Here is a 26,112-nt window from a genome sequence, read left to right as displayed (position 1 = left end):
GTATTCATGGCTTTTCCTCATTGGCAGCACCACTTACCGGTTTGACAAGTGCCAAACAGCCATTCATATGGTCTCAGGAAGCCCAAAAGGCTTTTGAACAACTCAAGGCTGCCTTCACCACAGCGCAGGTACTACAGCATCGCGATCCCGAACGTCCTTTCTATGTTGAGGCAGACGCTTCCGGCTTCGCTATTGGGGCAGTCTTGTCTCAAGTTTGTTTGGACTCAGGGGATGTACATCCCGTCACTTACTTCTCTCGGAAACTTATGGTCTATGAGAGGAATTATGCCATAACGGAGAGGGAACTGCTGGCAATAAAGGAAGCCTTCGTCGAGTGGACACACCATCTTTTGGGAGCTAAGCATAGTGTCACTGTTTACTCCGATCACCGGAGTCTTTTGGCCTCTCGGTCTATGAAGTGTCTTACTGCTCGCCAAGCCCGCTGGCATTTATTTTTTTCCCAGTTCTGTTTTACCATCACTTATAGACCAGCCCGCATGCATGCCTCAGCGGATGCTCTTTCCCGTCTACATATGGATCAACCCCCCACTTGTACTGAACTGATATCAGTGTTGCATAACAATGTGGTTTTTGGTTGTTCAATCCAACCCTCACTATGCACTCTTCTGATGGAGTGGGTATCTTCGAACCCTGCTGAAATCACGGAAATGAATTTGGACCTCTGGAATGGCCTGCCCTTTATCCAAGGAAGAGTGTTTATTCCGCTGGGCCCTGCTCGTCTCCTGGCTGTGCAATGGGCTCATGATTCCATTAATGCCGCCCACACTGGACAGCAAAAAAAGATTGAATCTTTGAAATGCTGGTCTTGGTGGCCTTCTATGTCTAGAGATGTTATCGATTATTTGGCCAATTTCTCAATTTGTGCTGAATGTAAGTCTTCCAAATCCAAACCAATGGGTCTCTTACAACCTCTTCCGGTGCCATACAAGCCTTGGCAGATGATTTCAATGGATTTTATGGTAGAATTGCCCAACCTCAAGGGTTTTGACACTATCCTGATTGTGGTTGATTATTTTACCAAATACGCTATCTTTATACCATGTGCCGGCATACCTACCACTCCTGCCCTGGCCGTTCTGTTCCTGGCCCACGTCTTCCATCATTATTACTGATAGGGGGTCCCAATTTACCTCCCGATTTTGGAGGGCTTTGACGGCAGATTTACCTATCGATGATCGCTTCTCTTCATCTTATCATCCTCAGGCTGACGGGCAAACGGAGCGTACCAATTCCACAATGGAACAATACTTACGTTGCTTGTGCCTCCATTTCCAACAATCATGGTTACAGGCATTGCCGCATGCTGAGTTCGCGTCAAACAACTCTTTGCACTCAGCCACTAAATCTTCACCTTTTCACGCCCTTTACGTGTTTCACCCGCGTTCGTTGCCTTTGGACCCTACCTTGCCAGTTGACAACCCGGCTGCTGATGCTTGTGTTCGTGATATTGATCAGCTTCGGCAGGATCTGCGCTCCAACCTTCTTCGAGCCCAGGTGCGAGCTAAGAAGTATGCTGATGCTCGCCGCTCTCTGGCGCCTTCATACTGTGTGGGCTTGAAGGTATGGCTCTTTACGTGTCATCTGCGTATTCCTGGGTGCAAGAAACTGTTGCCTCACTTTGTGGGTCCTTAAAAGGTGGTCAAGGTGGTTAATCCTGCGGCCTTACGTTTATCCTTGCCCCCGAGCTGGAGGGTTCACCCAGTTTTTCAGGTTTCACTTTTGAAGCCATATCCTGAGGGCTCTTGTTTGCCTGTTCATCCTGACCCTCTTCCTGTGGAGAGTGAAAATGAGATTGAGGTGGCGCGTATCCTTGATGTGAAGATATCCAGAGGTACTTTGTACTATCTTGTGGATTGTAAGGGCTACGGCCCTGAGGAGCGCACCTGGGATCCTTTGGATCACATCCACTCACCTGATCTCCTTCGTTCCTTCCATGCCTCTATGTGGTTGCCGCTATCTTTGGGGGCGGATGCTGTCACACCCATGGTGTGCTGCACCTTGCACCAGCTGCTTACCCCCTGTGTTAGGAACTGTAGTTTGTGGTGAGCTGCGCCTTTCTGGCAATGCTGGCAGTTGCTAGGGAAGCGAAGTTTGTTGCCACAGGTTCGTATGCGTGGTCAGCTGACATCCACGTTGCCAGCAGGACACTTGACACGCCCCATTGACTTGTGTGCCAGCACCCATAAAACCATTTGCAGTGTTGGAGTCGGCGCTTCTGATTAGCGATGTTATTTCGAACCACTTACTACCAAACTCTTCCTTGTACCGACCTTGCTATCCATTCCCGACTATTCTTCTGTTTATCCCTGTACATTGGTTTGATCTGCTGGTTACCAACCCGGACCGTCCCAGACCCCACCTACTCCAATCCGAACCTTCTCGCAACTTTGGTTCCCTTTCTCCCTCGCCCAGCACGAATCCTGACTTCAGGCTGTGCGGACGGGATAATGATTGTCCCGGAACCCGAATCCCGAGTGCTGCCGAAAATGAAGAGACCTTATCTCAAAGCGGCGTGTACCATTCTTCACGCGGCTCAAGAACCAGGCACAGTCCAAAAATTGCTTCATCTGCAATCTCCTGCAGGACTTCGACCAGTGAAGAAAGATTGCAGCTCCTCCACCGGTAAGACAGGAACGTCTATTCTCCCTCCTGGATTTGTTTGCTTCTTAGTAGTTCCCCTGTCTTCTAAATCCTCAAACATCATAAGACTATCTACCTCCTACTAACAGGACTTATTGAAAACATCACTGCAACTAAAGGGACCTCGTAGTGCAAATACTGAACGCTCTGCTGTGAATTGCACTAACTTGGCACTAGTTGGGGCCCTCGTTCCGTTTGGGGAGCTCCCTGTACTAACATCCCCTTTTTGTTGTTTGATCCTACCGTTGTTTCCATCGTTAGGAGTCTGATTACTTTGCAGAGGGTAAACCTCGAATATACTTTTACTGTTCTGCCCATTTGTCTCTTCTCTGGCCTTAGCTCATAACTCCCCCTCTCCGCCTATGTACTACCAACCCAAAAGTCACCTGTCTTAAAGGTATTTGTTCTTAGATATAGACCTGGAATTTACTTACTCATTATCCACTCTGTTCTAACCTTTCTTGTTTTTCCTTTACAGCCTGGTGAAAGCGGTGTGGATAACCCCGCTCGTTTGGGTAATTTACCGTCTTGGCTGTTATCATCAAACAGCTGGAAGGTCCATTGCCAGAAAGAGCTCCCTCATTGAGAGGGGGTCCGGTCTGGTATTCCCCTTTGGGAATTACACCAGCAGTGACTGAAGTATTTGGACCCAAAGAGACGCTCTATCTGATCCTGAGCCAACGCCCCGGCCAGTCTGCACGGTGGTGAGTCTAACACAGACAAACCTTCAGGTGCTTCAAGAACTTCCTGGTGGAAGCCCTCATGGAGGACCTCGCCAACCTCCACTTAAATGGACCGAACACCCCCAACCAAACTGTATCTCACTCCTGGAAGCACTAAACGCCACCCTCTCAGCCTCCATCGACCGCCATGCACCTCTGAAACAATGCACCTGCAAACTGAAACCGTCAGCACCCTGATACACGCAAGAACTCAACCTCAGCAAAAGAGTCATAAGGAAACAAGAGAAAACCTGTCACCACTCCAGGACCACATCTGACCTGGTACTCTTCAAGGAACTCAGAGCAAACCACTGACATCTAATCAATAAAGCCAAGGACTTTTACTATCAGAACACCATAGGAAAAGCTGACAACAAAAGCAGAGCCCTCTTCAAAGCGGTCAAGCACTGCATCAACCCACTACCCGATCCTGCCACACCACACTCCATTGAAAAATCCACCCCATTAATACCTTCTTCCTCAACAAAATCACAAGATTCGCCAGCACATAGACAGCAGCTCTGCATCCACAGACCCACCTTACGTCCCTCCTCATGAAATCTTCACACCCTGGACAACATTCAAGACACTTTCGACACAAGACATGTTATGAACCATGGACACCCTCAAAGTCACATCATATACAAATAACATCCTCCCAGGATCCATCCTCAAGACCCTCCCAGCAGAAGCTATCCTTCCCTATGCGGAAATCATCAACAGCTCCCTAACTCAAGCCACCTTCCCATCAACCCTAAAAACAGGCCAATTCCTCCCTCTACTAAAGAAGCCCACTCTGGATCCCAATAAGCTATGCAAATATCGCCCCATCACCCAGCTTCAGCAACACATCAACCCCCACACTCTCCTCCAAACCTACCAATCCGGGTTCAGACCCAGATGCAGCATGGAGACAGCAACCATACAGGTGGTCGACGATGCTCTCAACATCATTGACGACGGCCAGCCCTGCCTCCTGGTTTTACTCGACCTCCTGGCCACTTTCAACACAGAAGACCACTAGGTGCTTACTGACACATCAGAAACATGGGGATCAGCAACATTGCCCTATGCTGCCACAATTCTACCTCGCCAACCGCCAATGCTACCCATCATCTGTGGAGTCCTGCGTGGTTGCAACCTCTCCCCAGTCAATCTACACATGGGGCCCCTGAGAGCCCTCCTAGCCACAGAAAACATCTACATCCACCAATACACCGATGAAACACAACTATACCCCATGATCGACGCCATCAAAGACATCCGTAGGCTCAAAACCTGCCTCTCACTGATCCAGTCTTGGATGTCCAGTGCATACTTGAAGCTCAACACCTCAGAGACCAAATTCCTACTCCTCACCAACAGCAACGAACACCCAGACTTACATACCTGACTATGAACCATGAACTATGAGGGCTTCACACCCAAGCTCACCTCTTGCACCAAGTCCCTCAGGTTCCACATCGACAAGCACCTCTCCTTCAAAACACATATAGCTAAGAAAACTCAGACAACCAGTTATCAGTTGTCCCTCCTGTGGATAGTCAGTCCCTTACTCCCTTTGCAGAGCTTTAGATCCACTGTTCATGCACTGATCCTATCCCACCTGGGTGGGGGCATACATTACTCAAGGCCTCCCATTATCCTCCCTTGAGCCCCTAAGAAGTGTCCTGCACGCGACCACACGCCTCATAAAGGGTATAGGCAGATACAACCACATCACCCCGGTCCTCATCAACCTTCACTGGCTACCACTGCATGCACGAATCACCTTCAAGTCTTGCTGCATCATCGATAAGGCATTTGCCCTCAAGTCATCCAGCTACCTCGTGGGGAAACACAGCATCTCTGGCAGACAGCCCACCACCAAAAGCCAGAACACATGCAGACTTGAGATTTGCTACTGAAAATTGAAAAGAACAGAAAACAAGCCTTCTTTGCCTATGCCCCAAGACTATGGAACCTTTTCCCCATCAGCATCAGATTTGCCCCAAACGCTCCTACAAATAAGAAAAGAACTCAAGACCCACCTCTTCAAGGAGGATCTCCTCCTAAACACCTAAGCCATCACGTCACCCCTCATGCCACCTGACTCATTAGACACTGCCCGCCCCTTTCCTCTTTCCACCGGTGACTGCTGTTCCCCTCCTCCGTGACCCACTGTATCCTAAAGCCCCACTGTATATTTGTTATGTTGTTACCTCTGAAAAGCACTCCATTATGCATCTGTACTTTTGTATACATATTTAAAGCATTCCGTTATGTATCTGTATTGTTGTATACCTCCATAAAGCACTCTAGTGCTTCTTGAAGCTAGATCTGTGTTTAATGATTACCATAATAATAATAACAATAATAATACATAATAATGGTATCTGTATGCTAGACAGTTAGACAGTGCTGATATCCTTTGTAGAAGCTTGTGCAAACCAGATGTGGTGTTTGCAGTCTCAGATTATACGTAAAGGGCCTGGAGAAGAAGAAAAACTAAACTTAAGTCTCTCGATTAATTGAACTTTTAAAGTTTCCTATTTGCAATTGATGTATGAATTACATGTTCTGTAATGTTCTTCCATGATTCAATATGTACTGGGCTTTTAATGTATATATGTTCTTAATGTTTTTTGCTTTAATGGCTTCAAGCTTGAAAAAAAGTAACTTTGATTGATGGATTGATTGATTAATGTGTTGTACTTTCTGATCTGTGACAGGAAGGCTATTTCTCAAAGAGGCTGTGGGCAGGTGGGAGTGGTCATTTTCTACTACTATAACGTCTATATCTGTGGTGAAATTCTAATCCTCCTCAATATTACTGATTTCCAGTACATTCCTGCTTGAACTCTGATGGACCATAATCTTTATCTTCACCGTGTTCAATATCTGTGTTATCATCATCATTATTGTCATACTTATCAGTGAGAGGGGTGGGAGATATAAAGACCTGGAATAGTTTATTTGCTACAGCTGTTCAAGAACACCATATGTCATTATTCCCTGATCTGCACCTCTCGCTCTTCTAACCCTGAGATAAAAAAAGGTGTCTGAAAGTTCAACCTCTTCTGTTGGTCTCCGTAGATGTTTATTGTTTTGGACAAATTTGTGTCCATGCACATGTCCTGGTGCATGCAGTGCAGAACGATTTGTGATAGTTGCAAGTGTTGCTATAGATGTGAAAAGACCATTAGAAACAGATATACTCTTTCCTCTGGCTCATTTGCATGCTCCAGACATTTTGTCCGATTGTGTCATTTCTTACTGAATGGCAGTTCCCACCTTACTGAATCTCTTGCACTTCCACAAATATCATGTGAGATTGCAAAATCTCCCTGCAGGGATTCTCTGTTTCTCCTGTGACCTAATGGCTCCTGTGTCATTCGTTCACTCACTTCCAGAGATGGGCTTTGGCTGTTTTTGACTGTTTTTGTGCCACCTTTCTGAATCTCTGCTACTATCTCACACAAATATCAATGAGCATGCATCTCCACAAGCGCCCCCCCCTCCGCCTGGAATCTCTACTCCTCCTTAAGGGTAAAGTGCAAGTTGCAAACCGTTTTTTTATGGCACATATGTTACATATAGTCGCCCAAAGACACAGAATGCCTGGCATCTCATTCTGCGTACAAATAAACCTCAGGTATTTTCATCTTATGATATTTTCATCAGTTTCTACACGTCCCACTCAAAATCATGTGTGTATGTGTCTCATGGTCAACCAAGCTGCTCTCACTGTCAGGAATTCCCTCACACATAGACACTCCAGTAATTGCCTTGTTCAACCATTTCGAACCACTGAATGTGTCATACAAAATTAACAAATCCTACCGTAAATCCATCTTCCTGACTCCCCAGTCAGTAAATGACTCTTGCTATACTTCTCCTTACTTAACTAATCTAACTCCACTGTAGTTTATTTATTGTTCCACACGTTTCCTAAACCTTAATCCAGCAACACCCTCTGCCTCGCTGAAAGTTGCCTGAAACTGAACACAAATGCAAGTGTTGCTTAGGAGGTTGAACTCAGTTGAACATCTTAAACACTTCAAGAGAATGTTGGCCTGGTCGAATCTCTAAAAATTCAGTTGATCACTATTATACTTAAAATGTTCATCCTGAATTAGTAATGAGACACTATTTGAAGATCTAATGTCCACATTTGTGATGCTGAGCTACTATAATGTTCCAGCAAAGGGTAGTTGCTTAGCCATGAATCTAGATCTGCCTTTCACTCTCTGGTTTGCTTGCAAGATCAGCATTCATGCTCCAGTGTGAAGATAAAAGTGGTTTATTAGCATGGCCCAAAATCGAATTGAGGTTTGGAGCAAACAAAGTTTTCTAAAGGATACGCACACAGATTTCTTAAGTTGTTTTATATTATGTTATGTTTTGTTAAAATATTTCTAAAGAGCGGCTAATGCCTCAAAAGGACACCAATACACTGAAACCACCAACAACACTGCCTATTTGAAGGAAGAGGTACAACAACTGAAGTTATACTAGAAATAGATATATTTTTAATGGCATCTGATCATCCAATGACCTTTACAATTACAAGGGATTTCACAATACCGTTCCAAAGCATGCCGCTTGGATGGCAAATGCTCTGCCCCAGATTCATTTATAGTGAAATCAGGAAATGGTCAGCAGATGGTTGCTGCATCATCTTGGCATCCAGTGAGAGTATTTCTAAATGCGTTTTGCAATGAAACAGTTTTTTGGGTATAGCAGGTGTGATGTGTTATACAAAAGGGCCTTAGAATTCACTCATCTCACCATGGACAGCAAGTGGAACTGTTGCAAGGCAATATAACTATGATCTATGTGTGAGGAATTGCCATCTGGCAAGGGTGTAGAAGCCCTGGCTTTTTTTATATTTCCTAATTAAAGAAATGATGTGGGTAATGCATCTTAGAAAGGGGTATCTGCTAACCATATCCCCCCTTCCTAAGGTCCATACCTAAATCCTTGCAGCATGTGCCCTGCTGCATCATTCTTCTGAGCGACAGTGACTGCTCTCTAGTGGCACAGAGCAGGCTCATAGATCACAGGTGCCCTTTTGACAGCTGCTGACAGCTGAGTCACTTCAGCACACACGTTGCATTAAATGCCTGCACCTCTGCTCCAAAACCACATAGCCATGAGGAATAGCTATTCTGGTGGCATTGTAACTTTTAAACATAAAGCCATACCTGAGAGTAGGCTATGGTGGATAGTAATTCACTTTACTATAAGAAAAACAACAAATGGATATCATATATGTATCAGCACTGGGGGCCCAGGCCAACTCTGGAAGGTATGGGTGTATTCTGGTCAGACAGCCTGGTCCTTCCAGCCTACAGGGCAAGAGACTGAGTAGCTATGCCTCTCCTTCGGTCCTTTGTGAGGTCTGGTAACAAATCTCTTCAGCATGACAGACTCCCAGAAGGAGCTGTCTTAGGGAAAAGGAATCAAAAGGCACACACCACACAAGAAGACTAGCCGCACACCAGGATACTACATTCCAAAAGGGACTTTGATGCTATGGACAAGGGAAGGGGGCAGAGTTAGTGTACCAAAGGGATCTCAGCATATTTGGAGGAAAATACCACCATCTTGTTTCCCTCTACATCTCTCTTTCCTTCCTGTCTCCTCCACATCCTTTATCATAAAGCACTTTGTGTATGATGTCAGAAGCCACATACCATAGGGAATACACACTCTGGCTAGGTATTTTGGATGCATTGAAGTTTTAAAATAGAACAACTTGTAGCCCCAGATAGACAGAGACCCCATATCCCATAATTGACTTCTGATTTGCAGGTGAGAAAATAATTAGTATTGACCTGCGCTGCTTAAGTGCTTAGCAAAATTTGAGTGTTGTTAGCACACATGAAGAACTCCATGCCAAAGCTGTGTTGTTTTGCTAAACACTGAAGATATAAGTAAACCAATAGAGGGGACAGTGCAGAGACCTGTGGAACTCGACAAATTGTTTTTATGGTAGACATTCAAAACCACCCAATTCCACTAATTGAGAACAGTCTTCAAGAAAGGATTGTTGCCAGATCAGGGCCTGTCTGACCTGTTATCCTGAGTTCACGCAGGCTGCCCAAAGGTATCCTCCGATCCACCATTTTGAAATCAGCAAACAGGTCAAATAGCACCAAAGGCCTGGATACCCCATTGTCTGCTGGAATTCTGATGCCATCATCATAGAAGTAGCCACAAGATCTGTGCTTCTATCCATTGGAAAGCTGGTTGGATATGAATTTTACTATATCATGTTGCTCAACAAAAGATTGCAGTTGAGCCATATCAACTGTTTCCAGAATTTTCGCCCAATAAACTGGCTGTTTTTTTTAAACAGTAAAACTACACCATGCTTAAATTATTGTGGACAAATCCTATATGAAAATAGTTATTTATAGTTTAATTGACAACAGGGGCTCGGATAGTTGTAAGTGAAAGCGTTTTGTACGTGTTTTAGCAATTTTTACAGAGCATGAATCATTTGGTGATCCAGGTTGTTTAGCTCTGGTTAAACACTTGATTGTTTGATTCACTGAAATAGGATTAAATACTTTAAATTGCCTAGGAGGTGTAATGTTAACCCGGCCACAATTAATGGCATTGGGATCAGGTTAAACCTTCAACAGTACTGACTTTAATTTTTTTAAATATATATTGAATGAAATAAGTGGCTGTTTTCTTTATTTTATCTTGAATTTATATTGCACATATCGCAACCCAAGCTTGCAAGCAGCAAAGTGCTTTTCGACAGGTGAGCGCCAGCTTATAGTTTGTCATTTTATACAGGAGTGCAATACTGTTGGTGGAGTGCAGGTATTGTTGAAAGAGACATTGGGCCTCATTATGACCCAGGCGCTAAGTGTTTAACGGCGCCCTAAAAGGCTGCGGCGCCGTTAAACACCTAGCGCCTAATTACGAGGTCCCTTTGCTGGACCCGACCTTAACGGCTGGTTTTACCAGCCGTTAAAGTAGGGACCCGCAAAGGGACCTTGGTGCTAATTACGGTACGCGCAATTTGCGTTACCGTAATTAGCGCCTTCCCATTCCCATTGAGCCCTATGGGGCAAAAATGGGAATGGGGAAGGGCCATGGCGGCATGGGGAATTACCGCCCCACCAACCTCGGAATGGGGTGGTAATTCCCCATTCCGACATGGCGGACTCCGGCATGGACCAGGGTGCTAATAGCACCATGGTTTAGCGCCGGAGTCCTAATGAGGCCCATTGTTTTAGTGTTTTGTGTACCTGGAGGATGGTGGGGGCATTTCAAGTCTCTATCTGGATTGAGATCCTGATGGTGGCAGAGTGGCAGGAGAGGGAATTATTGCACCTCTTCTCTTTATAGGCTAGCTTACACACCAGCCTTTTGATAACTTTGAGGTGTGGAGTTCATATGCCAAGCAAGTTGGGGTTCCATTCAAGACAGCTTTGCAAATAATATTACAATTTTGAATATGACTCTGGCAGGGAGGAAGAGCCTGTGAATCTGTTGAAGAAATAAGGGTCCAATATGTGGGTTATGTTATGGACATTTGTAGCGTGCACGTTCAACCATGGGCATCTTGGTGCGAGGAATACAAGGTCAGGACCAGCAGCTAGAACAAAAAGGTTTTCAGGGCCCACCCAAAGACGAGATGGTTTTCCATCCTCCTCAATCCCACAGGAAGGCTATTCCACAGTTTAGCAGCCGCGAAAGAGAAGGATCGGTCTCCCACACAGGACAACCTAATTTTGGGAATGACAAGGAGATTGGCCTCACTAGAGCGGAGTGATCAGCCTGGGATGTAGCAATGACATTTTTCCCTCAAATATTCAGCCCCTTTTCCAGACAAGGCCCGGTGAACCAAGCAGAGAGACTTACATTTTATTCTCTGAGCAATTGGAAGCCAGTGTAGAGTCTGTAACACAGGGCTGATATGAGCTTCATAGGGAGCATTTGTAGCTATGCTAGCTGTGAAAATTTAGCAGAAGCTGAAGCCGAGGAATTTAGCCCGAAGATTGGGCCAGGTACAGCACATTGCAATATGCTATTCAACTAGTAATCAGTGAGGCTACTACCGGCGGCTTCATATGGTGCGGAAGAAAAGGAAGTACCTTCCTGAGAACTCTCAGCATAAAATGACCTGTCTTACACACCACACTCACCAGAGGGGACATAGAGAGCGAAGCTGAAAGAACCACCCCCAGTAAAGACAGGATCATGGATTTCACCCAGGAGGGTAGGCCACAGTGAGGAGGTCCATAGCATAGACTCAGATGGAGAACCGACCACCAAGACTTCAAATGTGTCCCCATTTAGTTTGAGCCAGTTCACACACATCCAATCACCCACTGCAGAAAGACATTCACAAAGGCCTGCCTCAAATGAGGTGGGCAGCAGCGTGGTAGGCTGCACTGAAGGAGACCAGGTGTGCAGCTGGAAGGCCAATAAGTAGTGCATTTCTCCATCAATGTGTGACATGAGATCACAATGGCTTTGACACCATGTGGAAGGCATGATTGTGTGATGTGTGGAGATCTGTAGCCAAGTGGTTTAGGCCTTTTGCCTATGTGATTTTGGAAGGACAGGCTACTGTTAACAATGAAGAACCAGATATTTGGCTACGTTTGACTGACAGTTGAGGGGTGAATCCCTCCAGGCACATATCTTCCAATCATTGCTGCATGAGATGTTGTTTGTTTGGAGGACTAATGGGGAAGAATTCAGTCTTAGTGGGGTTCAGTTTGAGGAAGGTGCTTAACATCCTTGCTTGGATGTTAGGCCGGATTTGCAGAGGCCAGCAATGTCCTGGGGGCTCTGACCTTAAGGTACCACTGAGTGTCATCTGCGTACTGGTGGTTGGCTTTTTGAGGTCATTTAGGAGAGTGTGAAAGGGTTCCATGTACAGAATGAAGATGATTTGGGAGGGATGGAATGTTGGATGGTGCCACATATTACTTGGAGCTGGTTGGATCTGAATGATCCTATCTGCCTGGTGACTACAGTATAGTATGGACATGAAGTGTTTTAGGATTGTTCTGGAGAATTGCATCCTGTCTGCAAGGAGGGAGAGGAGTGTTAGTTGGTCAACTGTGTTGAAGGCAGTCGAGATGTCTAAGAGGACTAAGCGGCACTAGTGCCCTGTGTTAGGGAGAATTCTCACCAAAGTGCTAATCCCCTCTACCTTAGAGCCCTCCAGCTCTTTTGCTATATTTTGAGACTTTGAACTTTTCATTTTCAATGTGTTTTCTGGGTTTGTTTCTTTGCATATGGAGTTTTAGACAACTGCATAGGCATCATCTGCACCCTGAGTGCAGTGGCACAGGGATGTCTTTCAGACTTCCCAAGGTTTAAATACCTTCTCTGGGACTGACTACTGTCTACCAATGAATGTAAAGTTAAATTGACTTTGCAAGACTTTTTAAATTGCTAGACCCAGCACACACTGCCTTACAGCAGAGTGCTGGAGGGAATACCTACTATTCCCTATGCCTAGAAAACGAATGTAGCCATCAAAAGCTACCCTTGCCTCTCAGAATGACTGGTGGCAGTGGTATTACCATGATTTCCCCAACAGCGACCCTTTTAAACGCTCCGGTAGCTAAAATCCACTGGAGCCATGTTTTTCAAGATGGCGTCTGAGACCCCTCTGTAAAAACAGGTTCCGATAGACTTTTTTCACCATTTCATTTTGGAAAGGTGCTTCTAGTGTTTGTCTTTGCGTGCCAAACCAGGTTTGGTCCTTTTGTTAATTTTCCTTTGGCGGGCTTCTGTACTGAAGGTCCCCTCTGGCGCCTGAGTGTCTGGGGTGGACAGGATGTGAGGGAGGTGCCCGAAACTTCTTGTGCTTAGTCTCCTAGGAGACCTGAATGTACTATGGCGTGATTGGCTGGCTGACTGTCTAGCAAGGATACTTGCTGGGTGAGTGACAGCTAGGCTGGAATGAATGGAAGAGAACTGTTTGAAAGCAGGTCTCTGGGACGAGGCGCAGGGCCTTTATGAGGGTCCTGGACCTCAATTCCTCCCAGCGCTTCTTGACTTGCTTGATGTTGCGGGTTGCCACCCCCTCTGCATTGATGGCAACCACAAAGTCGTCCCAGATCCTATCCCGTCCTTTCTTGTTGGCGCGTGATGTTCCGAAGAGGGCATCATAATGCCCCAGGACATGCTCCACCAGGACACCAATTTCCTTCTGACTGAAGTTGGTGGCCCTCTGCCCCTCTGGCTGGGGGTCGCCAGTGGTCTCAGATGGTGTTTGCCCTGACATGGCGACCCCCGAGGCAGGCGTGGGTGGGCAACTGGGTCCTGGGGCTGGGCTGTGGAGCGATGGTATCCCAGTCGGGAGTCTTCAGTTCCAGCAGTGGTGGACACAGCAACTGGACCCCTGCAGATGGCTGATGTGCAGGCACCAAATAGCATGGCACGTGGGCAGCAGGCAGTCAGGCAGCAGCAGATGGCAGGTGGGAGCGTGCTCGGGGCTCTGGGGGGCAGGAAAATGGCCTTCAGGGCAGGAGCATGGTCTTCCGTGTGTTTTCGCGTGGCCAGCTTGATACGGAGTGATTTGGCACATGAAAATCTTGCACGTTAGCGTGCAATTCGAGGAAAGAGTCTTAGCGCGTAAGCGCGTCAGCACACACACACGATTCCATTGGGCCAAAGGCCCTTAGCGCGTAGGCGCGTAAGTTACATTACGCGCATGGGCGTTTCCCTCATAGCACGTGATGACAGAGCACATGTGGAAAAACTGCACGTCCGAGTGTCATCGCATGTCATTGGATGAAAGCGCCCGCGTACACGCGTCTCTGACGTGTACATGTGGGCCGGTTTAAAAGCTGCGTGTAGGATGCCATTTCCTTGTACGTGCTTTTCGTGGAGAGCGAGTGGGTGAAATCTGGACTTCTTGTCGGTTCACACGCGATTACTTCACAGCGTTTCTAGTTCGTACTCCCTGTTACCTCTGACAGCTCTTTTCTGATTTTTTGTTGGGCCTTTTTCCTCAAACAGAGTTCACTTCTCCTTTTGTCCTGTCTCCTCAGACAGCGTACAATTCTTTTTTTAGCTGGGGTGTTGCCTACGTGCACACGCACGTATTTTTCACGTTCTTTTTCCAGGCAGACGGTGAGTTCCGCACGTACTTAGCAACTGTGCTTGCCCCGTGTGTCGGGTTCCCCTTCAGAGGTCATTGTAGGCTGCGTGTATTACGCGTACGCTTATTTATGTGTTTCTGGGTGCCACAGCGTAGTGCGGGTTCATTTTTTCACGCACGTGGTCTACGAGGGGTTGCGTGCACGTTTATTTTTGATTTTGGGCTGCCTGTGCGTTGCATGACCTGTCATCTTCCCCCAGGGGTCACAGACAGCCTTGTTAGAGCACTAGGGTACGAATTCCATCTGGTATCCTACCCCTTTGACCCCCAATTGCCCAGGACAATTGTTTACTGCAACTCCCATACGCACAACAACATCAGTGCCATGGCTGGGAGGCGACCAAGCGCTAAGGGAGGCAAAGGTGGCCGACCCTCAAAAGGTGGGCGTGGTGGGGCGGTAGGGGATGTGGCTGGGATTTGCAGGGTGCCCCTATGCCCCCATGTGTGGAGGAACAATCAGGGACACCCATGCCCCCCCGCCCCATTGTTGAGGGAAACGTGGCTGACACCATCCAAGCTCAGCCCCTGTTGGACCAGCCCATTATGGCACTTGACCTGGCACAGGATGACTCCCTGGCTGACTTCCAGCTCAGCAAATCTAGGCCACGTGTGGCGGTGCAAGTTGTTGTCACCAATCCACGTGGATCTGGGGCAGCTATGTCATCTCTGCCCCAAGTAAGCAGGGTGGGGAGGCTACAGGGGCAGCTGCAGCTCCATCCGCCCCAGCTCTGACTCTCCCAGCCAGGAAAGTGTCAGTCCCAGTCCATCAAACTGACGTTCCCCCTGCCAACATTACCCTGCAACCAATGCCTGCATCAAGACCTATGGTCATTGTGCATTCCCACACTCCTACTACCCAGTCCACCGGTGATTCTGCCCCTACTGACCAGAGCGGCGTAAACCACTCTGGCTCTACTCCACCTTTAAAGAAGAGGAAGAAGGGTGCTCTGGCACGACAGGCTGAGACCCCAGACACGGCTACACACTCCGGTACCTCAAGGAAGCCTTGCTTCAATGATACGGAACTTGATGCACTTGTGGGCTATGTGTCGGCACATAACCACGAAATGCTGGTGACTGCAGGGTGCAAGACCACACCTGGTCAACGTAAGGCACACTGGCAGACCATCGCCGACCGCATAAGTGCCCTTGGATTTGTGAGGCGCTCAGCTGATGATTGCTACAAGCGGTGGAATGACCTGAAATGCAGAGCAAAGAACAAGCTGGCCTCAAATCATGCCGCTACTCTGGTGACTGGCGGTGGGTCTCCACAAGAGGACAACAAACTCACTGAACATGAGTCTGTTGCTGGGGCCTTCGTCACAGAGGAACAGATCCAAGGTGTGGGAGGACTACCTGATTTTGAAGTATTGTCCGGTGAGTGCCCATGCATGTGTGTGTAATGCATGTGTATGTTGTTTGGGTGACGGGTTCTGATTGAGTGCCAGGTGAGGGTGTGTGTGCCTGAGTGGTATGGGTCACCCATGTGCTTCATCCAAAACATTCAGCGGCCTTGGATTTGGGTGTGACAGTATCCCTTCTGCCCACATTAGTAATTTGGCTCAACTTTATGGCAGTTGCCCTTGAAGTGGCATCTTGCAACAACATTGTTTGTATTTTTCAGTGTTCGTTCAGGCTGATTGTTTCAATTCTCCCACTTTGGCTACGCATTCCTCAGCCCTATTGTCACATTTGTGACATGCTTCTGTCATTGATGAACCCCACATTGGACCACATGTGTTACCTTGTTAGATGAATGAATTGACCATTCAGGCTAATTGAGTATTGGCCTGATCACAGGAATTTATGGGGCCTGTTTGAATGTGGAACATGATAGTTGTTTCCTGTCATGTTGAAGTGACAAACCATTGATGTGTACATCGGCCTGCAATCACTGTATTTTTGTACACTGGATGTGTTGCAGTGTGTGGCACATGCCTGTTTTGTCACACTATGTAGCATTTTTCATCTCATCATGTCCATCTCACATGGATGGGTAACAGTATTCATTCACTGACATATGGATGTACTTGTGGAATGTACCATGGCTATGGTACATGCCATCTGTGTGATGGCATGTGTCATGTATGTGTATTGGACATGCCACTCACAGCCCAATGTGTGATGGCAGTGCTACCCAGCATGCAGCAAATGTGTTGCTCTTCCATGTAGGTGTCATCAGTGTCTGCCTTTTGGGTCTCCTTCAAACTCAGTGACAGTGACAATGGGCCTCATTCCGAGTATGGCGGTAAGGGATAGCGGCCACCGCTAACGAGAGCGGTGGCGGTAATCCCTTACCGCCATACTCCGAGTTCCCTTAGCGCCATGGTGCTTTTAACACCTGCTTTTAGCAGGCGTTAAATACCATGGCGCTAAGGGACCTTGATGTTAATTACGCCACCGTAATTTACGGTGGCGTAATTGACGCCTTCCCCACTCCCATTATGCCCTATGGGGCAAGAATGGGAATGGGGAAGGGTAAATGGGGATTGGGGAATTACCGCCCCGCCAACCTTGGAATGGGGCGGTAATTCCGCCAACCACCAAGGCGCTGCCGGTCCGGGTACGGCGTCAACCAAGGCGTTAATAGCGCCATTGGTTAGCGCCGTACTCGGAATGAGGCCCAATGCATGCATGGGAGGGTTATCGTCATGTGGGACATGTGTAAATCATGTACTGCTTCTGTAGCTTTTCAGGCCTATTTGTGTGCTATGGTGCTAATGCCTCTTTCCATTTTTTGTCTTTCATGTTTTTGCAGGGGATGACGCACTTGATGCTGTTGAGGTTGAGGAGATGGTGCAGACCCAGGAGGAATCTCAGGCATGACCGGGCACCAGTGGGGGACGTGGTGTGGTGGTGGGTGAGAACCCAATCTTGCTGCAGAACATTCTGTCGAGGGGTGCCTCTGGTGCACCTCCCCAGATCTCTATTCAGGTGCTGATTCGGATGATGAGCCCTACGTGGCGTCCCAGGTAAGTGTTTTTGGCATGGATTCTGTTCTGTCCAACCCACCTGTACCAGGGGTAGAACCCTCTATGGGGATGTCAGTGTTGGTAACTACGTCTTTGGCGGTTACGGATGCAGGGTCACACTCCACAACAGCTGATCCTGTTCCTGGGCCAGCAGATCAGAGGTGGAATGCAATCCTGCAGCCTCAGGCAGTGCCGGCACAGCAAGGCGCAGATCGCCAAGCCCCAAAAAGGTGTGGTGCCCGCCGACGCGGTGGTCATACACCACCAGGCAATACCGCATGGGAACAATCCATTTACGCTATGGCAACCCAACAGGCAGCATCAGTTGATTTGATGGCTCAAGCAATGGAGAGGGTGGCCACTTCCATTGTCCCCCCTGAAAGGCAGATGGAGCTACTACAGCAGGCAACAGACTCCATTTGCCAATCACACAGGGAGGACATGTTTGCGTCCAACAGGGACAGACGGGCGGCACTGGAGACTCTACGCCAATCGCTATCAATAGAGTCCCAGGGCCACAGGGAAGCCCTGAGGGTAGAACTCCATCACCTCAGGGAGACTCTTGTTGACCTTGAAGCTTCCACTAACTTGAGGACAGAACAGCAGCTGGAGTGGCTCACACGTTCGCTCTCAGCTGAGATGCAGGCAACTCGGGAGGAGATCTGTGCATCATGTCAGGTGCTGCATAGGGATCTCCGCACTATAATCCTCCAAAACGAGACCTTCCACACCCGCATGCTTGCTGCCATGGAGGGCCATACCAGGGCTTTGTGTGGGCTGCCTCCCATTGCACCACCACCTCCTGTGGCAGCACCACCTCCTGTGGCAGCAGCAGAGGGTGATGATAGCGACAGCAGCAGTTCTCTCACATTGGCATAGCCGTGCAGGCCATGAGCCCATGGAGGTGTTTTTTTTTCCCCAACATCCACACAGGTGGGTGTTGGTGCGCACCCTGTCCTCGGACCTCCTGGGTGCCCCCCACCTGGCCCCCACATGTCCATTTTTGATTTTTTTTGTTGCCTTGTGTGGCTCCCATGGGCATCCACTGTATTCCGGCTGGGCACATGCAGGCTTGTCCTGAGTTTGGGTTAGATGCTTAGGTTCATGAGACACACACCCCTCCTGCTTCCCGTTTCCATGGGCTTGCAAAGGGTGTGCCCAAGTGACATTGACTTACACGGTGACGTAGGACTCCCATGAGCTGTGTGGGCAGTCTGTAGTCAATACTGTGTATACATTCCTAGTGGATATTGTTGTTGAATTGTACACTGCATAGTGTATTGCTATGTGCTTGTGCATCCATGTCTTTCGCCTAATTTGCAGGTTAATTCCTCATGTGTTCATAAGGCCGTCTACTTTGGAGATGGAGTTCATGTTGTAAGAAGTGCACTTGGACATTTGCGTGGCAGCAGCACTGTACAGTTGGAAGTGGCCGATGTGCTGGCATGATCAGGTTGTAAGACTACCACTACTTTAACTTAGTACTGTCATGTTTATGCTATGTTTGAGGCTGTGTAGCTGCATTGTATTGTTGGTAAGTATTTGGTCATGTGTGTTGTTAGTTCTACATTACTGGGAGCATATTGTGTGGGGGCAGTTTCCATTGAGGACACTGTACTTTGACACTTGTGTGATGTTTTGGGGATTGCTTTGTTTGCTCTCCCATAGCATGACATGCCATGGTGTGTTGGGTGGCGGTGCTGGGGAGGGGTTGGGTGACATGGCACTGTTGTCATGTTGTATTTTGCAAGGGGGTAATGATTTTTGCTGCATAGAAGTGTGTCTTTTGATGACACAGCATTGGTGCTGTGTGTGTAGGTAGGGCACACAATGTAACACTTCCAGGGGACCAATCTCAGGCTGGTATGGTTGTGACAGTTGACTGTCCATTATGTCATCATCATTGATTGTCAGCTGGTATGTGCCAGGGCTGTGTGCACTCCACAGGGGTGTGATTTTAGGTGAAGTAATTATCCACCAGCTGCGTACAGGCTGCCTCACCCCGTGCCCTTTCCCCTCCCAATGCGCAGCAGGCGTGTATGTGGTTGGGGATTTGGGGGCACCACCATGTCCACCGGCAGGCCCCGGCGTGTTGCAACATTGTGCAGGACACATGCTGCCACTATGATCCTGCACACTACTGGGGGAGCGTATAACAGCTGCCCGCCAGAACGGTCAAGAGAGCAAAAGCGTGACTTGAGCACTCCGAATGTGCGCTCCACTATGTCCCGGGTTGCAATGTAGGCTGGTGTTGTATCTTACCTCGGGTGGCGTGGTGGGGTTCCGAATTGGCGTCATCATGTGGGTGCTCAGAGGGTAGGCACTTTCCCCAGGGGAGGTGGTGATGGGTATCATTAGTGGGGTTGTGACATTACTCAGTATCTGACATGCATGCATGTGCTGTGGCATTTATACTCACCGAGCAGCCATGTATCGCCATGCCGCCCAGCTTCTAGGTTCCGGTTTAGGGTTGACATGCTGTAAATAAAACTGTCGTGGGTGGACCCTGGATAGTTGGCATATACTGAGGTGATGATTCCCTTGGCATCACATACTACCTGGACGTTGATGGAATACCAGTGCTTTCGGTTTCTGTAGATGTGCTCTGATGCCCTGGGGGGACGTAGAGCCACATGGGTGCAGTCAATGGCACCTAGCACTTTGGGGAAGTGTGCCACCCCGTAAAAATCCTGGACGACAGCCTGCCTTTCTGCAGGTGTTCTGGGCAGGTATATGTGCCTGCGGACTGATGGGCGTGCAGTCATGATGGCCAAGACCTGGTGTAGGCAGCGTGACTGCGTGGCCTGTGACACCCCACCCCTCCCCACTATAGCAGTTGTCCATTGAAATGATCCAGTGGCCAAGAAGTGCAGTACATTGAGGACCTTATGCAGGGGGCTGAGTGCTTGGGAGCACAGGGTGGGTGATGTGAGGTCATCCTCCCACTCACTGACCAGGTCGAGTATTATGTCAGGTGGAAACCTGTACCTCCCATACACCTGGTCATCAGGCATCCCAAAAAGGCTGGTTCTGGGTGTAAAAATTCTGGGCCTGACTATCCTCCTCCTCCTCCTGCGGTATCCCATGACCACTGCTGCTAGGAACGGTATTTTCATCCTGGCGTCTGTGCTTGTTTGTTGTTTGCGCGCACTTTTATGCTGCGCGGGTCCACGTACGCCTGCTTCCTGCTGGCGTACGTGTTTCCGGATTAGCGCGTCTTTTTTGGCGCACGCGTTAGCCCCGTTCGATTCCATGAATACGTGTTTTGAATGTGCGTGTGGGCGTGACACCCACATTTTCACGAGTTGTTCCCCATTCCGCGTGTCACGCCCCCTGTTCCTCCTACTTTTGTTGTGTGCGCTGCGCTATGTGCGATTTCGCTGTGCGCTTAGCGCACGCTGTTTGGAGACGTGTGCACCAGTGTGCGCCATGCAAAATTTTGGCGCACATCCTGGAATTTTCTCGTGCACGGACTTCCATGAATCACTGTGCGTGGGTTTCGCTGTGATTTTCGCACTGGCACTGCGATTCGCACGCTTGCGCTGAAAATTTCAGCCCACATTAATTCCATGAATCGGCCTCATAGCAGTTTATTTCAACCCTTAACATACAGAAAATACATTTGGCCCTGAGCTATCAAGAGCCATAGAGGATCATTGCTGGACGATATGGACTGACATGTTCAAGGTGGAGGTGCATACACAACACCCCAACCATACAGCAACATTTGTCTTACATTTCAAAAGTAGTTTGTTTTATGCAAACACAATACACATGCATACATTTATTCCAATTTGTTTTAAATACAAATGCTGCTTATAAGAATAATGGCAGTAATGATACTGATATTATATATTGTTTATATTTGGCAACTTTTCTTTAACTAAGCACTAATAAAGTTAAAACAACAGAAAAACAATAATAATTATCATCATAATAGTAGTAGTTTTAAAATGCATGAAATAATAGTAATTTAAATAACACTTATCATTAATATTATTAGTAGCATCATAGTTATTATTTTACTAAAACACCCCTTTGTCAGAGGCCCCCACGAAATCCCTTACTATTAAATCTATGTGTGTGCATTGATACTAAATGCATGTGTCTTTAAAATAATTCAAGGTGCAGCAGCTCTAGGAAATACGAACACAAGAATTAGGACGCCAATTTTTAAAGCATGAAGTAAAAACTGTAAATCATTTAAGCAAAAACATCACACTAATTCATCAAAGTAAATGTGTGCTAGATGAAGATCTGATTAGCCCTGAGCATCATGTACATGTGTGTGCAAATGTTCTTACATCTGTCACATTGATGTGCTATAATCCTTCACATATAGCACCTTTTCCGTCTGAGCGATCAGAAGGCTGTATGCTGTTAATAGATCATCATTTAAAGAGGAAAATGTATCACCTTGCACCTGTGAAATGGCTTTCTTTAATAGAGCCTCATTCCTAATATAATACTGCAAATCCTTTGTCTAGACCGACTGTCAATTTAGTACATGCTCCTCGAAGAGTATGCAGAATTCAGATTCTGGGCCTCATTACACGGAAGGCGGTAATGGTTAACGGCCACCGTTAATGGTAACGGTGACCGTTAACCATTACCGCCTTACTACGAGGTCCCTTAGCGGGTTGGTGCTTTAACGCCTGCTTTTTGCAGGCGTTAAAAACCAACCCGCTAAGGGACCTCGGAGCTAATTACGGCACCACAAAATTGCGGTGCCGTAATTAGCGCCTTCCCCATTCCCATTGAGCCTTATGGGAATGGGGAAGGGCAATGGCGGAAGGGGGATTTACCGCCCCTCCAACCTTGGAATGGGGCGGTAAATCCCCTTTCCGCCAAGGCGGTGCCGGTATTTTATCGGCATAAGCCATGGCGCTAATAGCCATGGCTCATCGCCTTCCGTGTAATGAGGCCCTCTGGTTTTACGTTTTGTTTGCATTTACAGTAGCCCAATGAAGGGAAAATGTATTGTTTCATGCAAACTTCAATACAAAATAACTCTTCAAAACTCTCAGACACCCATTCATCTAGACATGCAGGATAGAATGAGGGGAGGGGGCATAGTGCCTCACCAAGCTCTCTGATTCAGGTTTTTCCAGGCAATTCCCTGATTCACAAAGGTAGTAGCGACTCACTGTAGGTGTGTGGTACTCACAGCCAGCCACTCTATGACTACCTAAGCTTCAGGCACCGTCGATAGCTAATAGGTATAATTTGGTGATTAACCCCAGACAGCTAGAAAACTAGGGTCAGTCCACCAACACCCCTGCATTGGTGGATCACTAAACACATTTGCATGGATGGGCCCAATAGAATCTACAGTGACTCACGTTGCATATGGAAGTTTTCCCTTCCCATCTCTTTTTCAGAAGTGAAACAATCACGCTAGGCATGGCGGTTTCTATGTGTTGCTCTACAATGTAATGTAAAGTAATGTAAGTAGTCTTGTATAGCTCCCATCTACCACTTTTAGTGACTTTGCTGCACTGGCACTGTAGGAAAGGGGAGGTGGGGTGCATTAGTGGGGCAGTAGGAGAGGCAGATGCGAAACGTGTGGTGTTGATGTATGCAGTTCAGAAGTAGCCAGTTGCTGTGTGTGGATCTGCTTTCCATGGGTCTGGCAGAGACACCTTGGAGTATGTTATCCATGGGGAAGGGCTCAATACCTGATGGACTGCACCATATTGGGTCTGGTTAGCCCCTGATGCAGGAGAGTCTGATAGGGCTCCTAGAGCTTATTTTGGCTTTGCAGCTTAGAATGGCGACACACTTCTTTGTCTTTAGCAGTTTTAGAATTATGGCTTGAGTTTTAAAGAACAGAAAGAGAGACACATTAATATTAATAGTAGTAAAAACATGACATGTCCATGTGTTGATATTGTGATTGTATGTGTGTTTTCTTTAAATGTAATCCGATAATAAGGAAGGTTTACTTTAAACTATGACATATTGATAAATCAATAACGATCATGTACATGTAGCTTTGACAATTAATATGCTGCTAAACAAACCACACAACACACTTGTCTTTAAAACTAAGAGATGTATTTTGAAAGCTGACTGCACCCCAGATATTATACAAAAATAACAATTGACAGAAAAATGTGCAATATTTAATTTGTTGCGTTCCTTTTATTTAGACCTATATTAAACAATAAAAAAGTTCAATTCCAAACATGATGATAAAAACAATGGACTGTGACTATTTTGCTATTGTCCTCTAGACATGATTTGGAGATGACAATGGTTAAGCGTGTACTTGTGAAAGGACGATGAGGGAAAGTGATAACTAAATACATTAGAGGCTTTTGTCTGGGTTTAAGGAACATATATTTGAGATATTCATTAGCAAACCTACATTGATTAAGTGCGAAAGTAAATTTATCTGTAAAACCTTTACTTTGTTGAAACGTCCTCCAGCTTGACAGGTTGCTGAAAAAAAAAACAATATGCCCCCTACAATAAGCAGTTCCACTGTAACCACGGAACACCATCTCTGTCTGTTATTGTTAATAACATTTGTTCTCACATTGCTGCACTGTAACCATGGAACGCCATACACTTATCGCAAATAGACATGATTTATGCCTGTCACCACTGTTGTTAGCTTGTTACCAAGTCAAATATTCTGTAACAGCTCCACGATGCCCCCGGGCCGTTGGGCACTTAACAGATCCAAATAAATAAATAAATGTGTCTTGGTGCACAGAAAATGGGGACTGAAAGTGTTACTGTGCCTGTGTTAAGCAATAGCAGAGTTTAAAATGTTTATTCTTCAAATACACTTAAGAAGTACATGCATGACGTTGTACAAATGGAATACAAATAGCAAAAACCCATAAAAGAAACAAAGAGTTCATACTCTCCATAGGTTGACATTAAAATGTTTGTTTTTCCCTGTTGTCATTTGGTAGACATGATGGTTAAATTTAACATACTCTAGAGTTCTGTATTCCATGAATACACATTTCCATTTTATAGATGAGAGTTTGCAATTGCAACAAAATCATGTGAAAAATATAAGATAATGTGCCTGATTATGAGTTTGGCCGTAATGGTAAAACATCTGTAGTGCACGCTCCTATAGTGGCTTGGAAGTGGCTGTTCGGCTGGGACCACTGCTACAATTCATCTTGGTACGAGTCTCTTGCAAGCCCAATTGGATTTCTTACTTGGAACTATATTGGACTACAAGTCCCTATAGACTCTGTTATACTCCTGTGCCCTTTTGTGTGCGCGCTCCTGAAGCGGCTTGGACGTGGCTGTTCGGTTGTTCGCTGCTCGCAGCTCAGCACGCCGTACCAGCGGCATCAGCCACTCAAATTCATTCTTCACTCTACAACAGAGAAATTCCTAATACCCGCTTGCACTGCATTTCAAAGCTGCACGATCCACACTCCATTGTTTCAAGTGTTTGCTTCTGGCTGGATCTCACTGTGGGTTAGCGAGTCGCCTATTCTTAAAAACTAATGTGGCGACACTGAACCGTTTCTTGTCCTCTTCATTTCCACTCATGTGTTCTGTTGACCTTACTATGAACGCACCTGAAATCAGAAGTACTTCTGAATATTTGGCGTGCGGACTGGCTTGCGTGTACAAGTGATCGCACAGTTTACACACAGTGTATTGAATCATCATAATTTTCAACGCTTTGCCATATGGTTCCAAACTCGTCTAGCACCTATCGTCAGACTCCCTCTTCCTCACGCACACGCTTTTGATCAAAACAAAGCATTGTTAATTAAAGGGGAATAGGCACACCATGTCAGCGCGGCTGCGCAGTGGGCACATTTGAAGGCACATTTCCCCAAAAAATCGTAAATTTACCATTATGGCAGATAAGGATTGCACAATTGCTTTACAAAGCATGTCTCAACAATCAAAATACAATGATAATGCATGCCCTCTACCTATTACTCCTAGGAACGCTTTGTGCCATTGTGGGCAAGCGGCTGATTTAATTTGCCATGAAGTAGCATTTGCTTATGCCAAAGCACAACACAAATCACTTTCTAACTTCGAAAACAAAATTGGATTGAATGTGGACGAGCTAGAAAATTCTCATCCACATACTCCAAGGAAAAGCTTTCTGAGTAAGTGTGATGTGGAAGATAGAAATTTGGCAGAAAACACCTTGGCCGCTCCCTGTAGGCCTCTCTCTGACATATCAATTATGGCGCCAGCAGTACTTTACGAACTAGAAAAAAGGGTGGAACTATCAGTGGGGCCTTCTACACCGGTTACGGCCCCTTCGGGTTGTAATGCCTAAGTTCACATACAATGCACTGACCAACTATCACCAATCTTTTCCCAACACAAGCTCACGGAGACACTTCATATTCAATCTCTTGAAGAACTCCAAACAAAGGGATCTATGGGGGAGTTACCTCAAAGTACGTCTGTGCAGGACTGTTCATCTCCTGACGAACAAATCTATAAACATTCTAAGCTTGCACAGGGCGATGATAAACCGGACGCAGAACCCAAGCCTTCAACCTTTGCTGAAGATCTGCAAATATTTGAAACTAATTACCCGGTAATATCCAGAATTCTCAATCTCTTAGATCAAGGGCATGACTACACACACTATGAACTTCGTGACATAAAAGCGGCC

This window comes from Ambystoma mexicanum, chromosome 4q, assembly GCF_040938575.1.
Source record: "Ambystoma mexicanum isolate Mex_15411 chromosome 4q, UKY_AmexF1_1, whole genome shotgun sequence".
Classification (NCBI taxonomy): Eukaryota; Metazoa; Chordata; class Amphibia; order Caudata; family Ambystomatidae; genus Ambystoma; species Ambystoma mexicanum.
The sequence above is the reverse complement of the archived record's forward strand: the minus strand, read 5'-3'. Positions refer to the sequence as shown.